General features: G+C 40.8%; 1 pseudogene; it reads right to left on the bottom strand.

The window, feature by feature from the left end:
- Positions 1 to 293: 293 nt before the first annotated feature.
- Positions 294 to 3,145, bottom strand: LOC139553814 (transcription factor Sox-11-like; annotated as a pseudogene).
- Positions 3,146 to 5,815: the final 2,670 nt, after the last annotated feature.

Consider the following 5,815-nt stretch of genomic DNA (forward strand, 5'->3'; position numbering starts at 1 on the left):
CTGTAGTGTGCATGTATACCTGTTGGTTTTATTCAATGCGATTTCACATATCAGTTTGAGGCCAATTCAGTTGAGTTCAGCCAATATGCAATGTTATTTACTCATCATCATTATTCCTATGCAATATGCACATTATAAGCAAAAGTGATCCCATGCAATACAATTAAGATGTTTTTCTATGGCCATAAAGCTGTCTGTTCTGACAAAAATATGCATCCAACATTTTCTGTCATGACCCCTTTTCAAGATCAACAATACATACTGTATTATTCACAAACTGAAAGGACAGTTGATGGTGGTATGTACTTGTTTATTAAAAGATGAGTCAAAGAGAGATTCGCACTTGGAATGTGAAATAACTACTGCCATGAACCTTTTAACATTTTCCTGGCATATAATTAGGTCATGTTCCAAACCTTGTACTCAAACAGACTTCATATGTAAGACCCACATAAAAATAAACAATATCTGTCTTAAGTGCAAGAAACAAAAATACAGGTTTATGGTTAATGTTTAAGAAAAGAAGGCAGTCTTCAGTTTGAAATAAAACATTTCATTTCATGAAACAGGACTACGGAATGTTATTTTTTGCTTGATGGCTTGACTTATGCCAGACCACCCACATTAAAGTATGCCCCTTGCAGTACTTCTCTTTTTTCCCCCAGAATTTTGGGGTCAGCTTTACACAGTTTGGTTGAGATATGTTTTGGATATGCCCAATATCCAAACTGAGTCAAATAACACTCAAATTGGTATCTTTGTTTTGCCTTTTAAATGCATCACACCACATGGCCATATTAAGTCATTTTGTATCAGTTCCAGCTGATTTGTCTATATTCTGTCGAGGCAAAGTTCAGCATCATGACAGATAATGATATTGACAGTGCACAAGGCTGTTTTTACATCACTTGCTACAAAATGCAGATGGCCTGTATTTTAAAAGTATATATTGCACAAAAAATGAGGGGGGAAAAAAACAGTATGTGCCATAAAAAATACCAAAATCCAGTTTCACACCTGCGATTTGGGACCCATCCACATATCACGAGTATGATATACATAAACTCCTAACTTTACTATATTACAGTACATATACAATCTTGAAACTAATCCCATCACTGAGGTATGTTGTCCCCATGATGCCATTGTAGCCTATCGTCTACAAATACTTAACAAATCTGCTCTACAACTGTACAAAATCTTAAAATCCACAAGGCATTTTGATGCAAGTTGTAATTTAACTTAATCCTTAAAACCAGGACTTCCTTGCATGCGAAAACAAATGATAATGGGAAGAAGTGCCTGAAACTCACTGAAAGCACAGTAAGAACATTCCCTTTTAACTGTACAAAAATATGCCTGAAAATATTTTACTTTTCTTTTAAAAAGATGAGGTCTGTTATGTATCAAAATGTTTCCTCCGCACCTGTATTCTGAAGAGGTTTAGACTGCTTCATTTTCAAATCAGGAGGTAAACGGAATCAGTTACAAAAAAAAAATGTTTGCGGCATATAGAAATTACATAAAACCATTGTAAAGTAACATCCTGAACATTGTCAGTTCACGGATTTGCTTTGAGTCAGTCCAGTCCTACGTTTTCAGTTCCCTGCAGTTTAAAGAGGATAAGATGCATAGAAGTTCACAGATTTTTCCCTTTGTGGTCCGTTTTAGTTGAACAGTAATTTTAGACCAACAGAAAAATCCATAAAACCCTGTCATTCTGCCAGAAAAACATTTGCAGACTTTTTTTGCTACAGTACCAGCTTCATAAGCATCTAATTCCTCAAACCTCACCTCGCCTCCTCCCCCGACCTCTAGAAACCAGAGGAGGCAGGGCTATAGGAACAACTTGAACAGGACATAAGTTAATTTATCCTTCTCTGTTATAAGTCGGATCTTTTCAATTTAATATGTGAACACCAAGTCAGAAAAGTTCGCCTCCAACCAGTCCCCAGCTATCATTTCACTGAGCTCTGGTGTGCAATAGTCTGGAAATTCAAAGTGAGAGCCCAGACTGCCCTCGCTGAATGAGTCCAAATCTTTATCCACAAGAGAGAGGGAGAGATTTCCTGAATTCGGGTTGCCCACCTCCGGCCCTTGAGCGTTCGGGGCGAAATTTAAACTGAAGTCAAAAAGCAAGTCGTCCGCGTCCTCACTGGAGCTGGAAGATGTTGAAACTGACCTAGAAGATGCTGGTGAGGCGGATGCTGGGTACATTGTGCTCTGTTTAGTACTGTTTTTGAAATTGTAAAACAGTCTGTTCGGAGCCGCATTCCGTATGTCTTCATACATGCTGGTTCCCTCGGACTCAGCAGAGGAGCTCAATGTTGGGCTCGTGGGAACTTTTGCTACATTATACGGCCTCATCTGCTCCTCGTCCTCCTGTTTAATCCGCATACGATAGTCCTCCTCGTATTCATCATCGTCATCATCATCTGTGAGTTCACTTTTAATTGTCTTTGTAACTTTTGGGAACACACAGTCATCCCCGTAGCGGTGAGACAATTTAGAATGGGTCTTAGTCTTTATTTTGGAGCATTTCTTACCGGAAGTCTTTGCCATTTTGCTGCAAGATTTCTCCGGAGATGGTGCTGATGGTTTTGAACTGTCGAGCTTTGGTTTTTTCTTGGGTCTATACTTGTAATCAGGATAATCAGCCATGTGTTTTAACCGGAGCCTCTCCGCTTCCCTGATGAAGGGAATCTTTTCACTGTCCTTTAGCATCTTCCATCTTTTCCCCAGCCTTTTGGAAATCTCGGCGTTATGCATGTCCGGGGACTGCTCCATGATCTTTCTCCTTTCAATTTTGGACCAAACCATGAATGCATTCATTGGTCTCTTTATGTGGCCGGTTGCTGTCTTGCACCAGTCTGGGTTTATCTGCACGGGGCTGCAAGCAATAAATTCACTCTCCTCTGAATCGGTAGCCTCCCTGGACATGGTGCCCTCCGTCTCGCTGTTGTCGGTGTGCTGCACCATGGTCCTGTTTAAAAAGTTATCTTCCCCCAGACGTTGCAGTGTCTAACAGCCCACTGCCAAATCTCTGTATTCGCTTCGCCAATGTGTCCACGTCCTTTGTGTCCCAAGCTCTGGTCTCTTTTCCAGAGTTACAAACTGCCTTCTTAACTAGTTATTAGCTTTTTCATGTCCATTACGTCATTGATAAGTATCCAATCACGTCCCCTCCACTCCGCCCAAAAGACTCCATACAGTCCCTTAACCCGTTATTCCGCCCTCCCTAGCTCTCATTGGAGGTAGGATTTGGAGGTGGGTCGTGTGGTAGGTTGTCTGGACCTTAATGTCTATGGCCCGGACGCATGCTGCGCGAAACAGGCATATTAAACATACACTTAGCTCACAATCCTCTGAAGATGAACGAGCAATGAGAAGAGCAAATGATAAAACTCTCTTTATTTTATGTTTTAGCTGTGCTAAAATAATTCAGTCAGAGTATCAGAATGGAAAGACTAGGAGAGACGCGCAGTAGCCTAGTAATAATGTATCTGACTCACAAACATGTATCAGTTAACGGTCGTTTTTCTTTCTTCTTTTCTTTATTGGATACACTGAAGGTGGCGCTTTATTGGATACACTGAAGGTGGCGCTTTATTGGATACACTGAAGGTGGCGCTTGGACACTGTTACAGCCAGCGCGCGGACTGGATACATTGTGTCCTCAGTGGCACTTGGATATCAGTAGCCTTGATTAGCATTAGGCTACTGTACTGTAATTCACAGTTATTACATGGCAGTTATTACAAGGCAACAACAGTATCACACCTTTACAGTCTGTATTAAGTGTTTCTTGTCTCTTAGCTGTTTATTAAATTAAGTGAATTGCCTTTAATCTCATTAATTAATACATATCATTTATAATAGGATGAGCCAGGCACCTTCTGTTGATTTTAGAATAACAATACTTTTGTAAACACTGTTTCATCATCTCATATTTATCAATTTATAACCATGATTAAAAAAAAATTACTTATTAGGATAATAGTTCAATCAACCAACTGTACCTATTATAGTGCTATAAACAGTATCCAGTGGACCCTATTTATCTTCAGCATTTTGTTGATGTGGTCTGTCTTAAGGCCCGTCTAGGAGCATGCATTCACCAACACCATTCTCTGACACCAACATTAGGATGTGCAGCTCATGGGCTCCCACCCTCCCTCCCTGCTGAGTTTGCTGTGACAAGAGGCAGAAGTACTACAGCGTGGGTCTCCCTCCCTGCTAGTGCTCGGCTAAGGCTGCACCCCGTCGTCGGGCTCTGGGCTCTGGGTGGCAGACAGCAGTGCTATTGGAGGCTGGGGACGATAAGGCTCGACTGCTTTTTTCCCTCATCCCCTAGAGGGCAATCACTTACCCTTTTGAGACCCTCCCCCACCCGTGCCTTTGCCTGAGACTTATGAAGTGTCTACTGATTCAGACTTGAGAGAGAGAAAGAGAGAGAGAGAGCGAGACAGAGAGAGCGAGTCTTCATTTCCCATCCTTGGAGCAGACAGTGAGGCTCTTCTTCGAGACAGAGATACTGATGAAATGCTTTATCATGACAACCCTGTGCTGATTAAGCCTTATCAGATATACACTACTGGGTAGAGCCTCAAGAGGCTGACGCACATGGATGTATCACAGGTGTTCTTTCCAGGATGTATTCATTTGAACTTTTGGTTATATACACAACATTGAATCTTACCCTGATGTTTTGAATGCATTAGGAGCATGATATTGACGTATAGCCATAAAAACAGCCTTATCCAGTACAATCTGTGGGCTAGGCCTATTATTAAATAGTATTTGTTAGTGATCAGCAGATGTACTTCCAATTGATTAGTATACATTATTAAATAGTATTTGGTAGTGATCAGCAGATACACTTCCAATTGATTAGTATACAGCTGAATAAATGAATAACAGAGGTTGTGAAAACCCACACGAAAACAAGGTTTTAAATATGATATAACATGTTCAATATGAATTCAAGTAGACCACATGTACTTTACAATGGGAGAGATAGATCAAATCTCCCTGATACTATAAAAAGACTTCATCAGTTTATCTCTGGACCCACAATGCATTGGGCATGATGATTTCCTGCAGAACAGAGCATGAATCACAGCACTGCTTAATGGAAGCATGCTGGGCGGCCGGCCGGCCTGCTCATTAGCGTGGCTCATTATTGGCTGTGAATGAGATCAAATCAATCAAATAAAATTGTATTTGTCACATGCTTCATAAACAACAGGTGTTGACTAACAGTGATATGCTTACTTACTGGTCATTTTCCAACAATGCAGAGTCAGTCAGCCCAGCCTGGGGCTATCCTAGATCCCTGGGAGCGCCATGCGTGGCTCAGTGAGATACTGTATAGGCAGGGAGGCTGGTGCCAGCGACTTCTACCTGGTAACAGTGACAAATAGCATAATGATCCGTAAAAGCTATAGGGAAAGGACAGGTATACATCCTAAAGTGTGCTGTTAGTGTTTTTTTCCATAGATGATTTAAAATGTTGAGGAAAAAAATAGTTAGGAAATGTATCAAGCTGTTTTCTCACTACATGATTTCTAATGCCTAAAGTCAGATGATAATGTTTATATGTCGCTTTCGTGTACAGGAGGGAGACAACCACAATGATTTGTATTCAAAAGCAATGGAGTGTTAAATTAAGTGAATGTTTTTCGTGTAGGAACAGTGAAAGCAATTTTTTTTTTCAAGAGAAAAATAATGCCCCCATTCTTATCTGAAAGAGCTGCTGCTCTCACAAAGGAGCAGTGGAGCGTTGGATCAATACGAACCCTCACTAGGGGTTATC

Source organism: Salvelinus alpinus, chromosome 25 (assembly GCF_045679555.1).
Source record: "Salvelinus alpinus chromosome 25, SLU_Salpinus.1, whole genome shotgun sequence".
Classification (NCBI taxonomy): domain Eukaryota; kingdom Metazoa; phylum Chordata; class Actinopteri; order Salmoniformes; family Salmonidae; genus Salvelinus; species Salvelinus alpinus.